This window comes from Emys orbicularis, chromosome 2, assembly GCF_028017835.1.
Source record: "Emys orbicularis isolate rEmyOrb1 chromosome 2, rEmyOrb1.hap1, whole genome shotgun sequence".
NCBI lineage: Eukaryota > Metazoa > Chordata > Testudines > Emydidae > Emys > Emys orbicularis.
In genome coordinates this window covers 123,213,701-123,241,614 of record NC_088684.1, presented here as the reverse complement: position 1 = coordinate 123,241,614, position 27,914 = coordinate 123,213,701, and the positions used below count along the sequence as shown (strand labels likewise).

General features: G+C 47.5%; 1 pseudogene; it reads left to right on the top strand.

Annotated features, from left to right (window-relative positions):
* Nucleotides 1-18,653: 18,653 nt before the first annotated feature.
* On the top strand, nucleotides 18,654-20,466 carry LOC135874486 (serpin B9-like; annotated as a pseudogene).
* Nucleotides 20,467-27,914: the final 7,448 nt, after the last annotated feature.

Genomic DNA, 27,914 nt, shown 5'->3' with positions numbered 1-27,914 from the left:
TAGCTCAGCTAGCATAGTCCACACCTCAAAAGGGATGCTGAAAATTGGAATATGTTCAAAAAAGAACTACAAAAATATTTTGAGGTCTGGAGGACATACCACATTGTGAGAGATTTAAGGTCAACCTGGTTAGTTTATCCAAGAGAAGGTTTAGAATTGACTTGATCACAGTCTACATCTGCCTACATCGGTAAGATTCTCCATCACATGACATCTTTAAATCAAGACTGGTGATTTTTCTGAACGATATGCTATACATAGCTCAGACAGAAGTTATGGGCTTGATGAAGAGTTTAATGGGTGAGTGTTATGGCCTGTGTTATACAGGAGTCCAACTAGATCAGTGTTTCCCATGTGGTGGGTCCTGACCCACCAGTGGATCATGGAAGGTTACAGATCGGTTATCACGTCCAGGGCCAGAATTAGCCTAGACAAACATATACCTCTCCCAGCCCAGCCAGTTTGGAGGGGAAGCCCTGGGGGAGGGTGCAGGCTTGGAGAGCAAGCCCACCCATTACTCACCCCACATCAGCTGGGGCAGGCTTTCTTTCCAAATCCTTAATTTACACAAAGTGGAAAAGCTTCAGTGGCTGAGAACTGCGGGGCCCCGCTGGCTGACAGCGACAGCCCCGGGCAGAAAATGTCACGCATTCCATGACTTCCATGACCTCCGTGACATAATCGTAGCCTTACATATGGCTCATCAGACACACAATATAATCTTGAGATTTTACTGATGCAAACAGCTTGTATTTAGAACTGTTCTTATTTTTTATGTTAAAAAAATGAAGCCAGTGATTATTCAAAATTTCACACATTGTATATTGAAAGAGACCACAATGCCTTCCAAAATACAGGGACAGGTAAAAACTGGCAAGGAGTTTTCCCATGATCTTTAGTATATTTCCAAACAGCACTGTAGTCTCTCTTTTGGAGATTGTAGAGAATATACACATTAAGGCAAACAACATTTAATGTAGAAGGGGCCAACATTTTCAATTTTTGATTTACTAATTCTCTTTTATAACTGAAGCCAGAAAGAGAATTAGCTTTATAAGACGTTTTCCAAGTGGACCAGCAGAAAAGTGATGGAGAAAGCTATAGCAGTGGGCATCTGCCCGGGATCAAGTTGGAAGAAAGTTATTACTTCAATCCATTCTGAGCTGTATGTGAATGAAAGATGCTTTAAATCCACACCAAGCTGATTTTACAAGGCACCACCCTTAGTTCTTTTATGATACCATATTGTTCTAGTGTCATCACACTTTTGAAGCAGATCACTTATTTCTCTTTTTTATGAGCCATGTCAAGACTAAGACCATCCTCTTCTTTAGTAGACTCTATGCCTCTTAAGAAGAGTCTAAATAGTTTGGGTACTTTTTCTTCATTTTCCTGTATCTTAGGCCTGGTCTACACTAGGAGTTTATGTCGAATTTAGCACCGTTACATCGAATTAACTCTGCACCCGTCCACACCACGAAGCTATTTAGTTCGACATAGAGGTCTCTTAAATTCGACTTCTGTACTCCTCCCCAACGAGGGGAGTAGCGCTAAATTCGACATGGCCATGTCGAATTAGGCTAGGTGTGGATGGAAATCGACGGTAATAGCTCCGGGAGCTATCCCACAGTGCACCACTCTGTTGACGCTCTGGACAGCAGTCCGAGCTCGGATGCTCTGACCAGCCACACAGGAAAAGCCCCGGGAAAATTTGAATTCCTTTTCCTGTCTGGGCAGTTTGAATCTCATTTCCTGTTTGGACATCGTGGCGAGCTCAGCAGCACTGGCAACGATGCAGAGCTCTCCAGCAGAGATGGCCATGCAATCTCAGAATAGAAAGAGGGCCCCAGCATGGACTGATCGGGAAGTCTTGGATCTGATCGCTGTGTGGGGCGATGAGTCCGTGCTTTCCGAGCTGCGATCGAAAAGACGGAATGCAAAGATCTACGAGAAGAACTCTAAAGCCATGGCAGAGAGAGGATACAGCCGGGATGCAACGCAGTGCCGCGTGAAAATCAAGGAGCTGAGACAAGGCTACCAGAAGACCAAAGAGGCAAACGGACGCTCCGGATCCCAGCCCCAGACATCCCGTTTCTACGAGGCACTGCATTCCATCCTAGGTGCGGCCGCCACCACTACGCCACCACTGACCGTGGACTCTGAGGATGGGATATTGTCGACGGCCGGTTCCTCGGACATGTTAGCGGACGGGGAAGATGAGGAAGGAGATGAGGAGGACGAGGCAGTCGACAGCGCTTACAAGGCTGATTTCCCCGACAGCCAGGATCTCTTCATCACCCTTACAGAGATCCCCTACCAACCGTCCCCAGGCGTTAACCCAGACACAGAATCAGGGGAAGGATCAGTCAGTAAGTGTTTTAAACATGTAAACATTTATTTTTAACAGAACAGGAATATTAACAATATTAACAATGGCTTTTTCATGATTACTTTGCCCTAGGCGCTTAACGTTTCAGTCCTTGGCAGTGCAACTACTGAAAAAAAATCTAACAATGTCCAGTTTAGCATGATTGTTTTGCCCTAGGCGCTCTACTGTTTAGTCCCTGCCAGTGCAGTTACAGTAAAATCCGGTCTATATGTCCGGGGATAGAGCAGAAATCCTCCTGGGACATCTCCACGAAGCTCTCCTGGAGGTAATTGGAAAGCCTTTGCATCAGGTTCCTGGGGAGAGCGGCCTTATTGGGTCCTCCGTGGTAGGAAACGTTTCTGCGCCAGGAGACAAGCAAGTACTTGGGGATCATTGCCTTGCAGAGCATGGCGGCATACGGCCCTGGTCTTTGCAGGCTTTCCCGAAGCATCCGTTCTTTCTCCGTCTCTGAAATCCTCATCAGAGTGATGTCGCTCATGGTGACCTGCTTTGAATTAGGTAGGGGAATGTTAGTATTGGGACTGCTTGCCTGTTCCTTTACAGAACTGTAACCGGCGGTTTAGAGCCACGCGGTGGAGGCGGGAGAGGAGCAGCATACAGGGATCTTTCCCTGGGACAGCCGCGAGGGGGTGGTACAGGGGCAGAGTTCATGCTTGCCGGATTGCTGGCAGCAGGGACTGGCATTGCTTTGAACGTGAAAGGAGGCCAGTGCTATTATTAAAGTTTTAAGCAGCCACAAGTCTACGGCTTACCATGTCAGCCTGTTACCCAAATTCCGCTGTCCTGTCCCGCTTGTCTGATCTGCACTGCAAGACCCCAGGCACTGAATGCGAAGGCCGAAAATTCGACCTTGTCCTGAGTGCGCATGTGAAAGGTGCTGTGCATGGTCTTGTTCACAGAGAAAGACTATGTTCTTTGTTCACCCAAAAATTTATCTTTCTGAGGAATTCACTCCCTTTTTCCCATTGCCACAGCTGCGACTGTCTCCCGAAGTACCCTGGCATCACACTCCCAGAGGCTAGCGCAGATTAGGCGTAGGAAGAAGAGGACACGGGAGGACATGTTCTCGGAACTTATGGGCTGCTCCTGAGCCCAGGCAGCCCAGCAGACCCAGTGGAGGAAGAACTTGTCCCAAATGCACCGATCACACATGGAACGGGAGGAGAGGTGGCGGCAGGAAGACCAGCAGGTGACTCAAACGCTACTTGGACTAATGAGGGAGCAAACGGACACGCTCCGGCGCCTTGTGGATGTTCTGCAGGACTGGAGGCAGGAGGACAGAGCCCCGCTGCAGTCTATCTGTAACCGCCCTCCCCCGCCACAAAGTCCCATACCCCCCTCACCCAAAGTCCCAAGGAGGAGGGGCGGCAGAGTCCGTGAAAACTCTCACTCCACCTCTGCAGACTGCTCAAGTACCAGAAGGCTCTCATTCCCCAAAATTTGATAAGTCCTTTCCTTCCCGCCTCACCCAAGCCCCCGTCCCAGTTTCATCCCCCAGTTTCATGTGTAGTTGCTAATAAAAAATAAGTTTCTGTTAATTACTGTTTCCATCATGTTCTTTTAGAGGAGAGTCTGTTTGAAGGGGGGGAAGGGGGTTGGTAATTGGACAGGACAATCACCTTTACCAGGGTACAGACGCGGGGGCAGGTTCAGCAGAAGGGCACACACACATTGCAGTCACTAGTTACCCTGGTCAGTCTGGGAGGTGGTTTTCATGTTCTGTGTGTGTGGGGGGGGGTGCTCTGTGACTTTGTGGCGGGGGAGGGCGGTTAGAGATCTTATGCACCGGTCCTTATCCTGGATCACAGAGCCATGCAGCAGGGGATCTGTAACCGTCCTCCCCCTGCCACAAAGTCACATAGCCCCCACACACAGAGTCCCGAACAGGAGGGGTGGCAGGCTCCGTTGAAACAACCAGTCCACCAGTGCGGAGCCTGTCATTCCTGGAGTTTAGAAGCGTCCTTTGCATCACTACACTACACCCGCTCCCCACCACAGTCTGCGTCCCAGGTTCAACACTTTACCGCGAAAACAGTAATAAAGAAAACGGTGTTCATTAACAAATTTCAAGTGATTTTATTTTTAAACGTGTGTTGGAAGGGGGGGAACGGGGTGAACAGGGTATGTAACTGGAGAGGATAGTGAACATTTACTGGGTAAAGAAACGGGGGCAGGTTCAGCTTCTCTGTAAACAAACTTAATAGTCACAGGTTACCCTTCTCACTCAGGAACCTAGCTTTCAAAGCCTCCTGGATGCACAGCGCGTCCTGCTGGGCTCTTCTAATCGCCCGGCTGTCTGGCTGGGCGTAATCAGCAGCCAGGCTATTTGCCTCAACCTCCCACCCCGCCATAAAGGTCTCCCCCTTGCTCTCACACAGATTGTGGAGCACACAGCAAGCTGCAATAACAATGGGGATATTGGTTTCGCTGAGATCACAGCGAGTCAGTAAGGTTCTCCATCTCCCCTTCAGACGGCCAAAAGCACACTCCACCACCATTCTGCACTTGCTCAGCCGGTAGTTGAAGAGTTCTTTTTCAGTGTCCAGGGCACCTGTATAGGGCTTCATGAGCCAGGGCATTAGCGGGTAGGCTGGGTCCCCGAGGATGACTATAGGCATCTCCACATCCCCAAGAGTTATTTTGTGGTCCGGGAAGTAAATACCTTCCTGCAGCCGTCTAAACAGACCAGAGTTCCTGAAAACACGAGCGTCATGAACCTTGCCCGGCCATCCGACGTTGATGTTTGTAAAACGTCCCCTATGGTCCACCAGTGCTTGCAGCACCATTGACAAGTAGCCCTTTCGGTTAATGTACTGGCTGGCCTGGTGGTCCGGTCCCAGGATAGGCATGTGAGTTCCATCTATAGCCCCACCGCAGTTTGGGAATCCCATCGCGGCGAAGCCATCTATGATGACCTCCACGTTTCCCAGGGTCACTACCTTTGAGAGCAGTAGCTCAACGATTGCGTTGGCTACTTGCATCACAACAACCCCCACGGTAGATTTGCCCACGCCAAAGTGGTTCGCGACTGACCGGTAGCTGTCCGGCGTTGCAAGCTTCCAGAGGGCTATGGCCACTCGCTTCTGGACAGTCAGGGCTGCTCGCATCCGGGTGTCCTTGCGCTTCAGGGCAGGGGACAGCAACTCACAAAGTTCAAGGAAAGTTCCCTTATGCATGCGAAAGTTTCGCAGCCACTGTGATTCATCCCAGACCTGCAGCACTATGCGGTCCCACCAGTCTGTGCTTGTTTCCCGGGCCCAGAATCGCCGTTCCACAACATCAACATGACCCATTGCCACCATGATGTCCTCGGCGCGGGGTCCCGTGCTTTGTGACAGGTCTGTGCCACTCTCAGACTTCAGGTCCTCACCGCGCTGCCGTAGCCTCCTCGCCCGATTTCTCAGCATCTGCCTCTGGGAAAGGTGGATGATAAGCTGCGAGGTGTTGACAACGGCCATAACTGCAGCGATGGTCGCAGCGGGCTCCATGCTCACAGTGCTATGGGTCCGCGCTGTCACTGACCAGAAAAGTGCGCGAACTGATTTCCCGCCGGCGCTTTCAGGGAGGGAGGGCGGTAGTGACGGTTGTATGACAACAGTTACCCAAAACCACACTCGACACATTTTTTTCCCCAGAAGGCATTGGGAGCTCTACCCAGAATTCCAATGGGCAGCGGGGACTGCGGGAACTGTGGGATAGCACCGCTATCCAATGTCGACGCTTGCCCCGTTAGTGTGGACTCACAAAGTCGAATTACTGTCCTTAGTGTGGATACACACGTTCGACTTTGTAATATCGATTCCACATATTCGATTTAAGTAAAATCGAACTACTCTCGTAGTGTAGACATACCCTTAGGGTATGTCTATTCTACCCGCCGGATCAGTGGGTAGTGTTCGATGTATCAGGGATTGATTTATCGCGTCTTGTCTAGACATGATAAATCGATCCTTGTAGCGGGCCTGGCACCGCAGCGCCCCTTCGTGGCAGGGGCCGGAAGGGTGCCGTGGCCTCGCCTCTCTCTAGTCTCGGTGTTTGCCTCTCTACGGGTCGTCTGTTACTGTCACTCGGTCATACGCTCTTCTCTCCCCCGGTAGGCGCGGTAGTGCGACCTGGTGGGCGGAGTCTATATAACCCCTCTTATGGGTGGGGTGGCGCAACCTAGTGGCCAGAGTCCATATAATCCCCCTTCGCGGCGGGGTAGCGTGGCCTAGCGGCCAAAGTCCATATAATCCCCCTTTGCAGGTGGGGTAGCACGGCCTAGCAGCCAGAGTCTATATAATCCCCCTTTACAGCGGGGTAGCACGGCCTAACGGCCAGAGTCCATATAATCCCCCTTTGCAGGCGGGGTAGCACGGCCTAACGGCCAGAGTCCATATAGTCCCTCACGGTTCAGGGTGAGGGGGTAGGGGGACTCGGGCCCGCCCTCTCCACCGAGCCCCAACCCAGGGCCCTGGTAGCGGCAAGCTCTACTTGCCGCTCGCTCGGTGGGGATCCGCCCGCAACACGCCGAGCGGTAATACAGCTTTAAAGCTGTTTATCTCTACTTTTCCCCTGGGTCACTTCCTACCGGTAATGGCACTGCTTCTGCGGCGAGGGGTCCTCCGGTCTGTTCCTCCCCTGGGTCGTCCTCCATCAGGGTCTCCGGTGGTGCCTCGGCAGGGCTGACTCCCGGATCCTGGCTCGCAGGCCCTCTCTCTGCAGGAGCTAGCAGCGTGCGTCCTTCCCCTCCGGCGGTCAGCCCAGACTGAGCTGATCTGCAGGCTTTTATATCTGAGCTCCAGTTGGAGCATGCCCAGCAGAACTTCCATGGTGGGGCTTCCTCTGCCAGGAAGGAAGGGTTAACCCCTGCTATACCAGTGCGGGGCCGCTCTGCCCCGTCACAATCCCTGAATCGATGCCTGTACTCCACCTTGGCAGACGAAGTAAGCGGAGTCGATGGGGGAGCTGCGGTGGTCGACTCGCCGCCGTGAGGACGGCCAGGTAAGTTGAACTAAGATGCTTCGACTTCATCTACGTGAATAGCGTAGCTGAAGTTGCATAGCTTAGTTCAACCCCCCCTGCTAGTGTAGTCCAGGCCTATGTCATTTGTAGAATCAGGAATAGCAAACAGAACAAGTGACCACAATAAATTTAAAGATAAAAAGGTGTTACTGTCCTACTGTAATTTGTGTGGACCTGATAATGGTAGTAGTGAATTTCAGCTTAAACTCTCAACAGAAATGTACCAATTTTTCATGGGATGAATCAGAAGTGGTGCCCAATCTAGGTGTGTCTGCTGACTTCACAAACATGGTGAGTCCTTCGGAGCACATCTTTGAAACAAACTAGGAATGTGTAGCATGAAGCAAATAACGAAGAATTATTTGACCTACATTCCTATGCCAGTGCCAACTATCTAGGAATTTTTCAGGCAGTGGTTTGAGTTTACTGGCATTCACAGTAGACTCCAGTGTGGAGTTCAAAGACACCAACAAGTCCAGGGAGGCATTATTGCTATTAGAGCTGTAACAGGTGGTTTGTAGCAGAATCAAAATATAGGAAGCAAGAATACCTGCCCCCCACCCCAATTATCTTGGCTAGAAATGCAGGCAAATTCACCAGTTGCCTGGGGAATACCAAGCAATTCTCAAGGCTGCCACTATTGTTGTGTTCATATTGTATGATTCAGATGTTCATTTTAAAATGAGCTCAGTGAGAAATCCTCTCCTAAACTCTAGTGGGCAGGAGAGATGATCAGAATGGTCCTATGTGGCCTCATTGTCTGATATAATTAAAGTTGCAAAGCTAACACAAACCCGTTGTTTTTCTGCAAACACCTTTCTGAACCAGTCAGATATTGGGCTGCAGTTTTCCATGCTTAGTTTCTGTCAAAAGGTGATTTTTCTTGTCAATTTTCTAAAGATTAAGCGAATATCTTTGGCTGTTTTCAATCTGAGAGGGTTTCTACTTTCAAATTTCTGCATGAGGGTAACTCAAAATTCAGGGCTAGTTCTTTCCTGCTCTTAACATTACTCACGTGAATATAGTTACTCACATGCACAAGTGTTTGCAAAATTGGGCCCTCAATAGGCAATTGGGCTCTCCGGGCCAGATTCTGGCACCCTAACTGACTCCTCCTCAATAGTCCAAAAAGGAAGTAAAGCTCCTTGGAATATTTGTCAGGTGTGGAAAAGGGGAAATCAGTGTGTTTCATCATTGTACATTTCTATGATGATATGGGTCTGTTCAGAAGTGTAAACAGTTGTGGGTTATTTTTAAGTAAGAATGGGGGGAAGGGGAGGGAAAGAGGAGAGAGAAAGGGGAGTAAGTTCTATATTTGAAGGCTATACATGAAGAATGCCCAGCCCCCGCTGGAGCAGCTGTACTGAACACAACATTGTCAGTGTGGCACAGGGCAAGAAGCCACCTCTGTATTCTGCTGCTATTTCAGCCTCTAAGCTATTATTTTATTTCTCCTCATATAAAACAGCAGTGCTTTCTAACAACCATAAACAGAGAAGGAGGCCACTTGGTAAGAACATATTAAATAATGTGTGCTGGAATTGTTTATACTCTGTCCTAGAAAGATATAGTGAAACTATAGCACAGTGAAGGAGGGGACACAATTTAAAGGAGCAGGGTGGGGGGGAGTGTGGGGTAAAGACAATGTAGGGAAGCCAGGGGTGGGAGGTATTCTTTCTCTCTGAAATTTGGAAAATACCAGCTGTTTGATGCAATTTGGTTCATTCAAAAAGGCAAAATCAATTGGTTTTCAGAAGTATTAAAAATAAATGTTTTAACAAGAAGCCCCCAGAGAGCCCTTTTCTTGCACATCAGTGCATTGATACCAAGCTACATTGTTATAACTGGCTTCTCTCTGATGTTTCCGTCCAGAAAAAAGTTCTTAGAGCCAGTTACAATAATGTTACATGAAGCAGAGAATTTTCTGATTCAGCAGCAAGGCAGCTGGCATAAAGTCACACCCTGTGACATCAAAAGAATCTCAGTGAAGTTTCTGTTCATGAATATTACCTGTAAACCTATCATTAACCACAGTGTGTTTCAGTGTTACTATGCTGTGTTACAGAGAAATTCAGGCTCCCCATCATACTTTTAACCTTATAAGTCAACAGGAAAATTTCAAGACTGCTTGCTGATGTCTGCATCATCGCTGGGACTGCATTTTTGTGAATACAAGATCTAAACGTGTGTATAGTTAGCAAAGTAGTACAGTTTATATATGAATTGCACCCTCCCGAAAAGTGTTTATAAGTACATTTAGATTGTGCTTTTGAGTGAGCAGAAAAACCGAACAGAAGAGTCCTGTGCATATAAATGTTGCCAGTTTTGAAGATTTTGACTGAACAAAGAAATCATGCTTCTTCTTCGAGTGCTGTCCCTGTGGGTGCTCCACTCTAGTTGACGGTGTGTCCCGGCGCCGTTGATCGGAGATCTTTGGTAGCAGTGCCTGGTCGGGATGCACCTGCGCAGTTGCTGTCTCGCATCATCGTTGGAGTCTGTTTGGCGCGCGCATGTCCTGACCCCCTCAGTTCCTTCTCAACCGTCCTCGGCTGAAGACGGAACTCAGGGCAGTGCTGAACCTCTTCCCCTACTGAGAGAAAAATTAGATAAAACATCCCAGTTATTACCCTACCTTTAGATAAGTTAGCTATAGTTCGATAGTTTAAAAAACATTTATTTATCTCCCATTTTCCAACTTTCTGCTCCTTTGGGAGCGAACTCCCCATAAGTACTTGTTCATGGACCTTCTGTCAAGGCAAACTCTCAAGATGCCAGGTTTCCTGGTTTTAAAACATGTGGCTCCTGCAAGGACTACATGCTGCGTTCAGACGGACATTCACTCTGTGTGAAATGTCTCGGTGAGACGCACGTCCCAGCAAAGTGCGTCCATTGCAACAATTTGAAAGCAGGGGCTCACCGCGCCCGGGACCTGCATTTAAAAATGATCCTCATGGAGAAATCTCTCCAACCAGGATCGGAGACGGGCATAACATAACCCTCGCTTAGGGGCTGGTCCCAGGTTGGAACCGACCAAGGGCACAGCTCCACCCTCTCACGAGAAGAGGAAGAAAGCCTCGACTTCCCCACACAGGGAATGGAATAAAAATAACAGTCCCCGGCGAGGTTGTTGCCAGCGGTGCCAACAGCTGCAAGAGTCAGCACCCACAACTCCCCCCGCACCTCGGGCACCGGGCACACTGTGCAGAAAAATAGGAGCCGAGACCCCAAAATGGACAGGTCTCCCCCTCTGCACCAAAGGCACCGACAACCCGGGCCGGAGTCGGCGCCCTCTGTGCATCCAACCCCAGCACCGACAAGGACGTCGGCACCAACGACACCACCGGCACCGATACACCACCCGGCACTGGCTGACGGCACCACGATGGGCCCGCCGGCACCCGCCAAGGCTAAATACAAGACGTCCAAGCCAACAGCGCCTAACCACAAATCCTAGGTGCTGCACCCCTTGGCACAGCATCAATTTCTGACACACTAAGACATCTCTATTGCCCCGGTGCCAGAATCACCTCTACTTGGTACCGAGGGCTCAATTTTAACCTAGCCAATCTTTCCTATGGACCGGTCAGTGTTCACGGACAGTGACGACGATAATCAAGAGGATGCAGTCTTTTCACCACCTGATTCTCCTCCACCGCCACAAAAACCAACACACAGGGCTATGGCTCACAAGGAGCAACCCCAATTCCCGTGGTTCGCCCTCCCATGGATGGGACCTCACATGCCATACCCTATGCAGTGGTCACCTTGGGACCCATGGGTGGCCAACAATGCCCACTACTCCCACACCTCACCACCCAGAGCACAGATTCATGCTCCACCAGGATCCCCAATCCCATCTACATTTAGAGCTACAGAGCATACACATGAGGAAGTAGAGGAGGAGCCTGCACCCGAGACAGAGTCACCAGAACAGAACTCCTCTTCATCTTCAGATGAAGCTGTCATGCCACCCCCACCAACAATGGCAGACAACTTCAAGCAATTTCAGGAGCTCTTCAAAAGGGTGGCAATCAGCCAAGACATTCCTTTAGAGGAAGTGCAGGAGACCCAACACAAACTCCTGAAAATCCTCCAACCATCGGCAGCATCAAAGATTGCACTCCCTATAAACGACGCCATACTGGAACCCGCCGACATTATATGGCAGACACCAGCCACTGCCCCACCAACCTGTAAGAGAGTGGACCATAAATATTATGTCCCAGTTAAGGGCATGGACTTCTTATTCTCTCACCCACAACATAATTCCCTCATGGTTGAAGCAGCGAACCACAGGGCAAAACAACCCCAACACCGGACCAAACCACAGGAAAAAGACCTCAAACAACTGGATCTCCTGGATCGCAAGGTCTACACATCATCCACTTTGCAATTTAGAATCGCCAATTACACTGCTCTTCTTGCTAGTTATGACTTTGATAACTATAACAAACTATTTGAATTTACCACTGACATTCCTGAGGATAGAAGAGGAGATTTTAAATCAGTCCTTGTAGAGGGACAACTAGTATCCAGGACAGCACTACAAGTGTCCCTGGATATGGCTGACACGACGGCCCGCACCACGGCCACTACAGTGGTGATGCGTAGGGCTTCATGGCTTTCATCATCTGGCATCCCTAAAAAGCTGCAGATCAAGGTGGAGGATCTACCCTTTGATAAAGAAAAACTCTTCTCGGCAAAAAACCAATGAAGTCCTTCACAAAAAGATTCCAGGGCCACTCTGTGCACACTGGGAATATACACGGCCCCTTCCAAGAGAAAGTGGTACCAGCCCTACCAGAGGCTTCGCTTGCAACAATACAACCGCCCATAGTCTAGGGCGTTCGAGACTGGGAGAAACCAAAGCAGACCTACTAGACACAGACAAAACCAACCGGAACAAGCCACATCCCAACCATCGAGAAACAAGCTGCAATTTTGAAGGCTTGGTTGAGGGTCTGAGCGACCACTCCTTAACACCAGCGCCTACCTGTCCATTTCTGCCATCGCCTCCAATGCTTCCACCATGCTTGGCAACAGATCACACAGGACTGCTGTGTCCTGGAAATAGAACAGTTGGGCTACTCCATTCCCTTTATTTCATGCTTCCTACCCTTTCCCCTTCCCAGTCCCTCTTGAGAGACCCCTCTCACAAGCACCTACTACGAACAGAGGTAACTCACCTCCTACAGTTAGGTGCAGTAGAACCAGTTCCCACAAAACACAGAGGGAAGAGGTTTTACTCGCACTATTTCCTGACCCAGAAGAAAAGTGGAGGATGGTGACCCATACTAGACCTGCGAAGACTCAACAAATTCGTATGCTCCCAAAAATTCAGGATGGTCACATTGGGCACAATAATACCTGTGCTGGAACAAGGGGACTGGTTCTAAGCCCTCGACCTACAAGACGCATACTTCCATATCTCAATACATCCAGCACACAGACGATTTCTATGATTCACAGTGGGGCACGACCACTTCCAATACAGAGTGCTACCATTCAGTCTCTCCACAGCACCAAGAGTGTTTTCCAAAACTCTTGCAGTGGTCGTGGCCCACCTACACAAACAAGGGATCATATTTTTCCCGTACTTGGACGACTGCCTCATCAAGGGCCGATCATACGAAGAGACACAAACGGGATGAAACTGGCCCAGTATATCTGTCATTCACCCAATGAATGGGGAAGGCTTACCAAGATGACTCAAACCAAATTAAGTCTCTTAAATGACAAACAAAACAGGTTATAATTATAACTTTCCAAAGTGCAACCAGTACTGCAGCACCTGAGGCTAAGAGCCCTCTCCTATGCTATGCTAATTCTGTGGAAGTCAAAACAGAAACAATCTGGAGACCAAAGCTTGAAATCCTAAACACAACAGAATTACCTACATTGATTCAGTTCCAGGTAAGTGAATATTGTTGCACCTACAGAATTTTAAGTTAGCCAAAGGTGGGTGAATAGTATCTAACAACAACTATTGGCAAAGAGTGGCTGTTGCTTTAACATAGGGTATGTCTACACTACGGGATTAATCCGAATTTATATAATTCGAATTTGTAAAACAGATTGTATAAAGTCGAATGTATGCAACCACACTAAGCACATTAATTCGGCGGTGTGCATCCATGTACCGGGGCTAGCGTCGATTTCTGGAGCGTTGCACTGTGGGTAGCTATCCCATTGCTATCCCATAGTTCCCGCAGTCTCCTCTGCCCATTGGAATTCTGGGTTGAGATCCCAATGCCTGATGGGGCCAAAAACATTGTCGCGGGTGGTTCTGGGTATATCCTCCCCCCTCTCCAGGAAGCAACAGCAGACAACTGTTTCGCGCCTTTTTCCTGGGTGAACAGTGCAGACGCCATACCACGGCAAGCATGGAGCCCGCTCAGCTCAAGACAGCAGTCATGAACATTGTAAATACCTCACGCCTTATCGTGCAGTTTATGCTGAACAAGAACCTGGAAAACCAGGCGGCGAGGAGCAGGCTACGGCAGCGCGGCGACGAGAGTGATGAGGATATGGACATGGAATTCTATCGAACCGCGGGACCCGGTGCTTTGGAGATCATGCTGTTAATGGGGCAGGTTATAGCCGTGGAATGCCGATTCTGGGCCTGGGAAACAAGCACAGACTGGTGGGACCGCATAGTGTTGCAGGTGTGGGACGATTCCCAGTGGCTGCGAAACTTTCGCATGCGTAAGGGCACTTTCTTGGAACTTTGTGACTTGCTTTCCCCTGCCCTGAAGCGCCAGAATACCAAGATGAGAGCAGCCCTCACAGTTGAGAAGCGAGTGGCAATAGCCCTGTGGAAGCTTGCAACGCCAGACAGCTACCGGTCAGTCGGGAATCAATTTGGAGTGGGCAAATCTACTGTGGGGGCTGCTGTGATGCAAGTAGCCAAAGCAATCACTGAGGTGCTGCTACGAAAGCTAGTGACTCTGGGAGATGTGCAGGTCATAGTGGATGGCTTTGCTGCAATGGGATTCCCTAACTGTGGTGGGGCGATAGATGGAACCCACATCCCTATCTTGGCACCGGAGCACCAGGGTACCCAGTACATAAACCGCAAGGGGTACTTTTCAATGGTGCTGCAAGCACTTGTGGATCACAAGGGACGTTTCACCAACATCAACGCGGGCTGGCCGGGAAGGGTTCATGATGCTCGCGTCTTCAGGAACACTACTCTGTTTAAAGGGCTGCAGCAAGGGACTTACTTCCCGGACCAGAAAATAACCGTTGGGGATGTTGAAATGCCAATAGTTATTCTTGGAGACCCAGCCTACCCCTTAATGCCATGGCTCATGAAGCCATACACAGGCAGCCTGGACAGGAGTCAGGAGCTGTTTAACTACAGGCTGAGCAAGTGCAGAATGGTGGTAGAATGTGCATTTGGCCGTTTAAAAGGTCGCTGGCGATCGCTACTGACTCGCTCTGACCTCAGCCAAAGAAATCTCCCCATTGTTATTTCTGCTTGCTGTGTGCTCCACAATCTCTGTGAAAGTAAGGGGGAGACCTTTATGGCAGGGTGGGAGGCTGAGGCAAATCGCCTGGCTGCTGATTACGCGCAGCCAGACACCAGGGCGATTAGAAGAGCACACCAGGAAGCGCTGTGCATCAGAGAAGCTTTGAAAACCAGTTTCATGACTGGCCAGGCTACAGTGTGAAATTTCTGTTTGTTTCTCCCTTCATGAAAACCCGCCCCCTTTATTGACTCATTCATTCTCTGTAAGGAACCCACCCTCCCCGTTCCCCCAGCTTTCTTTCAAAGGAAATAAAGTCACTATCGTTTAAAAATCATGTATTCTTTATTAAGTGATTATAAACATAGGGAGAGAACCAAGAAGGTAATCTGGGTGAGGTTTGGGAGGAGGATAGGAGGGAAGTAAAAGGCCACAGAACAAATTCAATATAATGACAGCCTTTTGGTTGGGCTGTCCACTGGGGTGGAGTGGGAGGGTGCACGGAGCCTCCCCCCCCCGCGTTCTTACACGTCTGGGTGAGGAGGATATGGAACATGGTGAGTGGGGAGGGAGGTTATACAGCGGCTGCAGCGGCACTCTGTCATCCTGCTGCCGTTCCTGAAGCTCCACCAGACGCCGGAGCATGTCCGTTTGCTCACGCAGCAGTTCCAGCGTTGCAGCCTGCCACCTCTCATCTCGAGCGTCCCTCATGACCTCACGTTCACTGGCAACTTTCCTAAATTTAGATACAGTGTCCTTCCACTCATTCAAATGAGCTCTTTCATTGCGGGTGCATTCCATTATTTCCGTGAACATGTCGTCTCGCGTCCTCTTTCTACGCCGCCTTATCTGAGATAGCCTTCGGGACGGAGGAGGGAGGCTTGAAAAATTTGCAGCTGCTGGAGGGAGGGTTGAAAAAAAGGAGAGAAGTTTTTAAAATGATACATTTTACAGAACAATGCTTATACTCTTTCATGGTGAAAAACACTATTCACATTACATAGCACATGTGATTTCAGTACAAGGTCGCATTTTCCATCTTAATATTGAGTGCCTGTGGCTTTGGTGTTAGAGATCACAGACGCAGGCCCGGGCAACAGAATTCAGCTTGCAGGCAGCCATGGTAAGCCATTGTCTTTTGGCTTCTGCGCCCTCCTTTCCTACATACCAAGCAAAGCCTGTTGACTGCTGCGGTTTTCCTGTTAACCTTCAGCAGCAGAAAACAAACTAACCGCCCCCCCCATCCAATTCTCTGGGATGATCGCTTTATCCCTCTCCCCACCGCGTGGCAGGTATCAGGGAAGATCCCTGCAGAAACCAAACTAACCCCCCCGCCCCCCCTCCCGCCATGAATTCTCTGGGATGATCAATGTACCCCTCCCCCCACCGCGTGGCTGGTAACAGGGAAGATCCCTGCTAGCCAAACGCGAAAAGCTCAGGGCCAATTCCCCCCCCTGTGCTTGGCTAACTGCAGGGAAGGATTTCTTTTCAGCCACAGGCAAACAGCCCAGTAGGAACGGCCACCTCTGTCCCCTTAATTAAGTTCCCGTATTTCAACCAGGTTACCATGAGCGATATCACTCTCCTGAGGATTACACAGCAAGATAAAGAACGGATGTTGCTTGAATGCCAGCAAACACCGGGACCATACGCTGCCAGGCTTTGTCAGGCAATGATACCAGATTACTTGCTGCAAGCATGGCATGGTCAAGTGTCCTACCATGGAGGACGGAATAAGGCTGCACTGCCCAGAAACCTTGTGGCAAGGCTTTTGGAGTACCTCCAGGAGAGCTTCATGGAGATGTCCCTGGAGGATTTCCGCTCCATCCCCAGACACGTTAACAGACTTTTCCAGTAGCTGTACTGGCCGCGAATGCATCCCAAGTCCTCAGGGCAAAGTAATCATTAAAAAACGCTTGCTTTTAAAACAAGTTTTATATTTTAAAAGGTAAACTCACCTGAGGTCCCTTCCATGGGGTCATGGTCTTGGATACTGGCTTGGGAGGGTTGGGAGGGTACTTCAGTCAGGCTGAGAAAAAGATCCTGGCTGTTGGGGAGAACGGAGTGCTGGGTGCTCTCTGCAAGCTCGTCGTCCTCCTCCTCCTCCTCTTCCCCATCCGCAGAATCCTCAGGTGTAGCTGATGAGACTATCCCCGACCCGGAATCCACGGTCACAGGTGGGGTAGTGGTGGCGGCCCCCCCTAGAATTGCATGCAGCTCAGCGTAGAAGCGGCATGTCCGCAGCTCTGACCCGGAGCGACTGTTTGCCTCCTTTGTTTTTTGATAGGCTTGTCTGAGCTCCTTGACTTTCACGCGGCACTGATCTGAGTCCCTATTGTGGCCTCTCTCCATCATGCCCTTGGAGATTTTTTCAAAAGTTTTGGCATTTCGTCTTTTCGAACGAAGTTCTGCTAGCACTGAATTCTCTCCCCATATAGCGATCAGATCCAGTACCTCCCGTACGGTCCATACTGGTGCTCTTTTTCGATTATCAGCCTGCATGGTTTCCTGTGCTGATGAGCTGAGCTATATGTGGTCACCTGTGCTCTCCACGCTGGGCAAACAGGAAATGAAATTCAAATTTTCCTGGGGCTTTTCCTGTCTACCTGGCCAGTGCATGCGAGTTCAGATTGCTGTCCAGAGCGGTCACAATGGTGCACTCTGGGACAGCTCCCGGAGGCCAATACCATCGAATTGCGGCCACACTAACCCTAATTCGAAATGACAAAATCGATTTTGGCGCTACTCCGCTCGTCGGTGTGGAGTACAGAAATCGATTTTAAGAGCCCTTTATTTCGAAATAAATGGCTCCGTTGTGTGGACGGGTGCAGGGTTAATTCGATTTAACGCTGCTAAATCCGAATTAAAGTCATAGTGTAGACCAGGCCATAGTCACACTTTCTCTGTAATGATCTTAGGGAAGGATGTCACAATCTTATTGTTAGTTAAAGTAGCATGGACTTCTAAACTGATGAAGCAGCTTAGCGGGGGGATATGATAGAGGTCTACAAAATCATGACTGGTGTGGAGAAAGTAAATAAGGAAGTGTTACTCCTCATAACACAAGAACTAGGGGTCACCAAATGAAATTAATAGGCAGCAAGTTTAAAACAAACAAAAGGAAGTATTTCTTCACACAACGCACAGTCAACCTGTGGAACTCTTTGCCAGAGGATGTTGTGAAGGCCAAGACTATAACAGGGTTCAAAAAAGAACTAGATAAATTTATGGAGGTTAAGTCCATCAATGGCTATTAGCCAGGGATGGTGTCCCTAGCCTCTGTTTACTAGGACCTGGAAATGGACAACAGGGAATGGCTCACTTGATGATTACCTGTTCTGTTCATTTTCTCTGGGGCACCTGGCATTGGCCACTGGCGGAAGACAGGATACTGGGCTAGATAGACCTTTGGTATGGCTGTTTTTATGTTCTTATGACCAATTGTTAGGAAACTCATTAAGGTGATCCTTGCAGAATTTTGTGGCTCCTCTGTCCCACCTTCTGTGAGTTATTGTGCATGTATTGGGGAAGAGTGGAAGGTCAACCCAGGTCACAGAAAACCATGCTTTGAGACAAACAACAGGACAATGAATATTTTCTCAGAAAAGGAGCTGTGTTAAACCATGCAATCAACTTTGGTTCATAAAACTGTATTCAAACTTATATTCTTATTTCATCTGAAGCAAGTCATGCATATTTACTGATGACATGTACGTTTCAAAGAAAGAAGTAGTGATATTTATTTTTTATGGAGATATATAATTTCACAGACCAAGACTAAACCGGTGCAGATGATGTTTGTGAAAGATACATTTCCAATATGCTACTTGGAAACAATGAAGGGCAAAATTGCTGAGCTTCCATACGTCAATACCGCAGCATGCTCATCCTATTACCAGATGACACTGAGGATAAATCTACTGGACTGACAATGATATCACGAAAGTTACAACATTAAGGAGTATCATTGGCATGATGTATTATTATCTAGATGCAGCCCAAAAGAGTGCAAGGAATTTTCCAGAATAGACCAGGTCTGTGTTGCAGAAGAGCTTACAGCCTAGTTTCAGATGTGATGCAATGAGAGAGAGTAACAAACCATGGGGGAGTAGGGTGAGGAATGAGAAGCAAGGAGATAATTGGTTTCAATATGTGCACATCTTGTGGATTCCATAAAGTCATACGTATATTTAGGGAATACCTAATTCTCTGTTGTAATATGCAGGATTTTCAGCATTCTGTTGGAATAGCTGCATTACTCTTGAGTGGGAAGTGTAGAACTTGCTATACATTATGTGGTGATTCTGTTAAACAAGAATTCCAAACTGGTGGTTGAAGCCAGTTCTTTTGTCTGGGTAGCACGAAGTGGACCACAATCTGACTTTCTGGCCCCTTGCATTGCAGTTAATACACTTCCAAGAGCTGTACTCCCTTTCCCCCTATCTATCAGAGCTGGAAGGAACCCTGAAAGGTCATTGAGTCCAGCCTGCTTCACTAGCAGGACCAAGTACTGATTTTGCCCCAGATCCCTAAGTGGCCCCCCTCAAGAATTGAACTCACAACCCTGGGTTTAGCAGGCCAATGCTCAAACCACTGAGCTATCCCTCCCCCTCTGTTTTCTGTGCTCTCTTTACCTAGTGAAGTAAGTAATTACTAACCCACCTTGCAAGGGACTAAGCTCTTCACAGTAGGTGCTGAGTGCCCCCAACTCAATGGGAACCAAGAGATCTCAACAACATGAAAAATCAGATGCTCCATTTGCAAGCACATCAGGGCAAGGACCATATCCTCTTACTTGTCTGCAAGACCCTGTGCACACCAATCATACATAGTTGCGATGGGACAAGTCTTCCTTGCATGCACATGTAGATGTTCTATTAACATTAACAGGAGCTCTATATGTAAATAAGAGGGGAACATTCCCATGTACGTTTAAATAGAAAAAACAGGGAACTCCTCTATGGACCCAATCCTGCATGTAAGGTCACCTCCCATTTAGATAAACGTGAGCATACATCATTTAGCACCTTGCAGGATCAAACCCTATTTGCATGTAGCACATCCTATAATGATGCCAATAGCCGAGGGTGGTAGCAATGTATGTGTTTTGTGCCTTTAGGATGAGCTTTTTTCATTTATTCATGATTTTGTTTTTGCTCTTTAATTGTCTATTTCCCTCTCTTTTTTAACTCAGTATAGCTAGAGAGGGAATTGACCTATGAGAAATTATCAAATGGACCAGCCCAGAAATGATGAAGACGACTGAAGTGGAGTTGTTTCTGCCCAGGATCAAGCTGGAAGAGAGCTATAACCTCCAGTGCACTTGGGGCAGTATGGGGATGTGAGATGCCTTCAGTCAGAGCCAAGCTGACTTGACAGAGATGTCTGAGACTAATGATCTTTTTTTGTCACAAGTTTTTCACAAGTCCTTTGTTGAGGTCAATGAAGAGGGCACTGAGGCTGCAGGGTGGCGGTGCAGTTGTTGTAGTAGTGAGAAGATCTGTAAATTCTGTAAGATTTAAGGCAGATCACCCTTTCCTCTTCTTCATCAGGCACAACAAAACCAACAGCATCCTCTTCTTTGGCAGATTCTGCTCCCCCTAGAATGTATTACTCTCTGCTACTAAATAACATCATTTGTTCACCATGCAACTGGGAAATACAAATTGAAGCCTGAAATTCAAAGCTTAGGTCTAGTTCTTGCTTTTAGTTAGAGCCCTGAGCATAAGCTGCCTCCGTCAGGAGTAGCCTCAGAAGTTATTGTGCCTCAGAGACACACACTGAGGCACATTTTCTCCTGTGCTCCTCTGCTGCACTGAGGAGACAGCAATCTACTGCAGCCCCTTACAGAGTGCAGCATACTACCCACTGCACTGAGCCTGCTCTCCTGGCTAGTGTTATGGGGGCCAGAGTCATGGTTCTGTAGCCTCTGTCCCCAGGGCTGGCCCACAACATTTTGGCACCTGAGGCGGGGAGCTCAAATGACGCCCCCATACCCCCTCACTTGGACCAAAACTTTGAAAGATCTCAATTCTGCCTTCTTCCTGGTCTACTCCTCTCATGGTACTGCTCTGCTACCTACCCCACTAAAGGAGAACTAACAACTTAAAATGCCTTGTTCACAAATTTTAAGTAACACTTAACTTTCAAATGCCTGAACAGCAAATGTAACTTTTCTTGTCTGCATAGTAAACATTGGCATTTTTATCTGTTTGAATAATAATCAAAGTGCCTTCTTGGTTGCAAAGATTTGAACTGCTTCCTGCTGAAGGTCCACAGTCTGGGCCAGCTCATGCTCTATTGAGATGGTTGCAAGGCCGACCAGCCTCTCCTGTGTCATTGTGGAGCGTAGATGTGTTTTTATTAACTTCAGCTTGGAGAAGCTGCGTTCTCCATTGGCAACTGTTACAGGAAGTGTTAGAAGTATGTGCAGAGCAACAAAAGCATTTGGAAAGAGGGTGGTTATCTTATTTGTGCACATATATTCCAGAACAACCTTTGGAGTTGATCCTACTGAAATGTATCTTGAAAGGGCTTTCAGTTCATCACCTAAATCATTCATATCAATATCACGCATGTCATCATGTGTCAACACTGTCTCTAGTGCCCTGTATTGCTGGTGTAGGTCTTCTTCAGGTATAGTGAGGAGTTCTGGAATATCATACAACATCCCAAATATACTGCTGTGTTCCTTGAGCTCCATGAAATATTCTTCAACTGACTGTATTGCACAATCTAGCACCTGGTTAAAGAATTCAACTTTGAATTGTTGTTTGGGGTCTCTTATGGGATTATCCCATGCCTCGTAATCAAAATGTCTTCTTCTTCAGTGACTCTTGTATTCTTGAATGGGTGGGGAAACAGCTTCAGTGTGAAGTTCCTCTGCCGACTTCTGTGCACCCTTCAGAACATTTTGAAATCCCTCATCTGACCGGTAAGAGTGTAGGTATAACTTTGCTTTGTCCAGTTGTTCCATTGCTCCAGATATATCAAGGTCAACACCTTGGAGTCTCTTGCTTACAACATTTATTTCAAACAGTATGTCATGCCACAACACTAAGCCACACAGAAATTTGAAGTTATGTATGTTTCTGGTGATTCCATTTCCCTCTGCCATTGTTCTCCCACGAATAGTTCCTGTCATAACATTATCCTACATAATGGCAACTATGGCATCATCTATCTTCCCAATTTGGTGTTTGATAGGCTTTATCACCTCCTCTCGACTTTCCCATTGTGTGGCACTCAGTGGTTTCAGTGTCAGAGAGGATGTTCCCAGATGTTGCTTCAAAATTTGCCATCGATGAGTTGATGCAGAGAAAAATACATAGATGCTTTGAATTACATTAAAAAATTCAGTAGCCTCACTAGAAGCTGATGCTGCATCACTGACCACCAAGTTCAATGAATGAGAACTGCATGGGATAAAAAAAGCTCGAGGGTTTAACTCTCGGATCTGTGTCTCTACTCCTCTGTTCTTTCCTCTCATGTTGGCACCATTATCGTAGCCCTGACCTCTTATGTCAGCTATTGCAATTCCCGTATCTTCCAGCTTTTTAAGAAGCACATTTGTCATACCAGCTCCTGTAGTATCATCAATGTTAATAAATTCTAGAAAATGCTCTCTGACACTCACCATTTCAGGGACATTTTCACTAGGTTCTGTTGTTGTTACAAAACGTACCATTAAAGTCATTTGTTCCGTATGGCTGTCAGGTGTGCCACAATCTTCTGTTTGACTTTTGTTGCCAGTAACTGTATGATCTCATTTTGAATTGTTTTTCCAAGGTAGTGGTGTGTGTACATTTCTTGGGTGGTGACTCTTCTTAGATGCTCCTGGAGTACAGCATCAAACTCAACCATCAGCTCCACAATTTTAAGGAAGTTTCCATTGTTTGGCACCTACAGCTGATCTGAAGTGCCACTCAGTGCTAGGTTTGGGGTAGCAAGCATTCTCACAATGGCAATGAGCCTTTTCAGAACATTTTGCCAGTAAAGAGACTCTGATGCAACCTTTAACCTTTGTCTCATCTCAAACTCTTTCCACCTATGGAATGCTCTCTGGTGATTTATTGCCTTCTCATGGCATGCCAGATTTCTAGCCAGATTCTTCCAGTCCTTTGTTCCTGCAGAACCCAATGTGGCTGGAACATTAGACTGAAAGAGTTTGCAACAAAAACAGTATGCAGCATTCTGGGTTTTTGAGTACATAAGCCATGGCCTCTCCACTCTGTCACCATTGGGGATTTCACGCCAGTAACGTGTTGGATGGAAACTTCTATTTTCATTGTCTTTGGGGAACATGAAGTTTTCCACTGCATGCTGTGGCCCATGCAGTACAAGGAAGTCCTTCAGGCTACTGCTCAAGTGGGTCCACAGTCCTGGATCATCTAGACTTAAGGAATTAAACTCAGCAGCAGCTGTTTCTTGCGCCTCCACCACACTCTTCTCTGATCTACACTTTTCTTCAGGAATGTGCATGGTTACATCCATTTGAGATGGAGATATGGATGCCGCAGTAGCTGCCAGGTCACCTGCACTCTGACTAACTGGAAGATCAGGCATCTCCTCACCACTCACATCCTCACTGGGGCCGGAAAGCTCACCATGAACATTTGTGTCTATGTATCTCAGGATAGCTCCTTCCTGCTTCCTTTGCTTTCTTTCTTTTTCTGAATGCTGTCCCAGAGGGGCGTTTTCTTCTTTCACTCATTACTGCTGTTCTGTGCCAGCTATAGTGGCTCTCAACACTCAATTGAAGGGGACAAACAAGCAGGCTGGTAGCAGGGCCGGAGTGAGGGAAGATATCAGCATCTTAAGGGCCTAACTGGCTCCTACGACTTCAGCTGATTGCCTGTTCTCCTCAAGTGGGTTCAGGGAAGCAGCAGGAAACAGGAAGCTCCCTGAGAAGCTGGTGTTAATCAGTCCAGGCTCCTGGGGGTGCTAGAGACACATAAGAGGCTCCTCCTCCTCTCTCTTCCTGCAGTTCCTGCTGCTTTCTGTTATTCCCTCTCACCTTTTCTCCTGCCTGCCTGTTATGTCTCTTGTGCCCTCCTTCCTCCAGCACAGCACTCCACCATCTCTGTGCATCTAGAGCAGAGAGAATACATATGCACCAGCAGCAGACCCAATTTTCTACACTCTGGGTCCTAGTGGCGCCGCCCACAGTCTGGCACCTGAGGCGGCTGCCTCAGTTTGCCTCATGGCAAGGCCAGCCCTGGCTGTCTCTCCCCACCCATTTGTTCACGGGACAGGAGAATACACCTCAGCGTTCAGGCCATGACCCCATCCCCATGGCTGCAAACAAGATGGAGGCAGGTCTAAAGCAGTCATGCAGAATGATTTGGGAGAGAGGGGGGCTCTTAATCTCTGCTACTGTCGTCCATGGCCACATTAGACCCAGCCACAGTCAAGTGCTTAAATAATTAGCTCTCTTACTCACAGGTGTTGCAGATCTGTATACAAAGGGTAACTGAAAACACAGTAAGTCCTGTTTGCAAATCCCAGGCACAACAAGGCCAGTTAATGATAGAGAGTCAGTATTAGCTCTGAATTTCATATTTGCCTTGAAATGTATTTTTATAAAGTTTTCCCCACCCAAAATATATTTTCTTTTGTTCTTTCAGAGTGTTAAAATAGAAATTTAACCTCATCACATAATTCATAGATTCATAGATTCTAGGACTGGAAGGGACCTCGAGAGGTCATCGAGACCAGTCCCCTGCCCGCATGGCAGGACCAAATACTGTCTAGACCATCCCTGATAGACATTTATCTAACCTACTCTTAAATATCTCCAGAGATGGAGATTCCACAACCTCCCTAGGCAATTTATTCCAGTGTTTAACCACCCTGACAGTTAGGAACTTTTTCCTAATGTCCAACCTAGACCTCCCTTGCTGCAGTTTAAGCCCATTGCTTCTTGTTCTATCCTCAGAGGCTAAGGTGAACAAGTTTTCTCCCTCCTCCTTATGACACCCTTTTAGATACCTGAAAACTGCTATCATGTCCCCTCTCAGTCTTCTCTTTTCCAAACTAAACAAACCCAATTCTTTCAGCCTTCCTTCATAGGTCATGTTCTCAAGACCTTTAATCATTCTTGTTGCTCTTCTCTGGACCCTTTCCAATTTCTCCACATCTTTCTTGAAATGCGGTGCCCAGAACTGGACACAATACTCCAGCTGAGGCCTAACCAGAGCAGAGTAGAGCGGAAGAATGACTTCTCATGTCTTGCTCACAACACACCTGTTAATACATCCCAGAATCATGTTTGCTTTTTTTGCAACAGCATCACACTGTTGACTCATATTTAGCTTGTGGTCCACTATAACCCCTAGATCCCTTTCTGCCGTACTCCTTCCTAGACAGTCTCTTCCCATTCTGTATGTGTGAAACTGATTTTTTCTTCCTAAGTGGAGCACTTTGCATTTGTCTTTGTTAAACTTCATCCTGTTTAACTCAGACCATTTCTCCAATTTGTCCAGATCATTTTGAATTATGACCCTGTCCTCCAAAGCAGTTGCAATCCCTCCCAGTTTGGTATCATCTGCAAACTTAATAAGCGTACTTTCTATGCCAATATCTAAGTCGTTAATGAAGATATTGAACAGAGCCGGTCCCAAAACAGACCCCTGCGGAACCCCACTCGTTATGCCTTTCCAGCAGGATTGGGAACCATTAATAACAACTCTCTGAGTACGGTTATCCAGCAGTTATGCACCCACCTTATAGTAGCCCCATCTAAATTGTATTTGCCTAGTTTGTCGATAAGAATATCATGCGAGACCGTATCAAATGCCTTACTAAAGTCTAGGTATACCACATCCACAGCTTCTCCCTTATCCACAAGACTCGTTATCCTATCGAAGAAAGCTATCAGATTGGTTTGACATGATTTGTTCTTTACAAATCCATGCTGGCTGTTCCCTATCACCTTACCACCTTCCAAGTGTTTGCAGATGATTTCCTTAATTACTTGCTCCATTATCTTCCCTGGCACAGAAGTTAAACTAAGTGGTCTGTAGTTTCCTGGGTTGTTTTTATTTCCCTTTTTATAGATGGGCACTATATTTGCACTTTTCCAGTCTTCTGGAATCTCTCCCGTCTCCCATGATTTTCCAAAGATAATAGCTAGAGGCTCAGATACCTCCTCTATTAGCTTCTTGAGTATTCTAGGATGCATTTCATCAGGCCCTGGTGACTTGCAGGCATCTAACTTTTCTAAGTGATTTTTAACTTGTTCTTTTTTTATTTTATCTGCTAAACCTACCCCCTTCCCATTAGCATTCACTATGTTAGGCATTCCTTCAGACTTCTCGGTGAACACCGAAACAAAGAAGTCATTAAGCATCTCTGCCATTTCCAAGTTCCCTGTTACTGTCCACAGCATTCTATTTGGAACCATGACATTCTGTCTAAATGACAGATGCTGGACCATTTAGGAGTCAGTCTGCTGGACAAACATTGTACATTCACAAGCACTAAAAGAGTTGTTAAATCAGTAATAACACTGCTCATAGAAGCAGAGGAAAATCGACAATTCCTTCTCCCACTGACTTCACTGTAAGTGTGATCTGGCTGACTGAAGTGTTATCACATAGACTGTAACGAGTTTGTTAGAGATCTTGTCTGACATGTAATAAACTTGGAAGTGTATAAAAACATTAACTATCTTTAGTCTAAATTTTCACTTTGAGAATTAACATTTTGGAAATTATTGTAATTTCATAAAATCCAAGGTAAAAACATGTGAAATTCAATCTTCACCAGAAGCTCTCTAAACTAAACATTTACATTTAGTGAGACCATCCTACCTCCCTAAGGGCTGTTGTGTTTGGATCAGAATCGCCTGAGGCCTCTTTATTTTCGAGCATGCACGGGGGGGAGGGGGGGACCAGCGAACTGGCAGTCCCCCCGAATACAGATTTTGAGTAGCTTATATAGCAAAAAACCACAATTAGTAATACATACTTTCTTATCAACATTATTGCCATATTTGGAATACATCAGGGGTCAGCAACCTCTGGCACGCGGCTCACCAGGGTAAGCACCCTGGCGGGCAGGGCCAATTTATTTACCTGCTGATGCGGCAGGTTTGGCCGATCGCGGCCCCCATTGGTCGCGGTTCGCTGTCCCAGGCCAATAGAGGCGGCGGGAAGCCGCGGCCAGCACATCCCTTGCCTGCGCCGCTTCCCGCCACCCCTATTGGCCTGGGACGGCCACCCCCAGTGGGGGCCGCGATCGGCCGAACCTGCCACGTCTGCAGGTAAATAAATTGGCCCTGCCCACCAGGGTGCTTACCCTGGCGAGCCGCGTGCCAGAGATTGCCGACCCCTGGCATACATTTTCCATAAAGGGGAATTCAGCATAGCAAGCTTTCCTGTTATTCTCAGTTTGCCTTTTGCGGTTACAAGCTTCCCCTAAAACTACCAGTGGGCAGTTATGAATCACAAGCCTTGTGATTATAGATAGTTCTGCATTTGTAACTTTCTTTCACCCTGCCTTCCAACATCCCCTTTTCTCCAGAAACCCCCTTCTTCCAGGTAACTTGACTAATGTCCAGGCTCGAGCCAAAGTACAGGCCTAACTGAGCCAACTAAAGTTTAGGCCTAGCAAATTTTCCACAACAGGGCCTGGATGAGGCACTAAACATTCTGCCAATGCTCTCTGGCAATGTTGGCACAGAGTCAGTGAACTGGCCTAGCCTCCCCAGCCAGTGAACTTGTCATCTTTGTCCATTTCATGACCTGCTGATGTTTCTAGAGGGCTACGCAGGTGTGTCATGTTGCTCATACTAATGTTTGTTCCTGTGCCTCTGTGCCGGCAACACATCCATCTGACTATGATGCTTATGCTTGTCTGCATCAGGTTGCACAGGGGTGTTTAAAATCATGCTATTTGAAATATTCGCTAACACACTTGGCAAACACATCTCCTTTCCTAGTCTAGACAGGGCCTTAGCGACTTGCTTCTATGAACTGCCGGGAGCAGCATGTATGAAATGTAACCCTAACAGGGCAACTCAAACCCGCTGGTGCAGGAAATTAGGGACG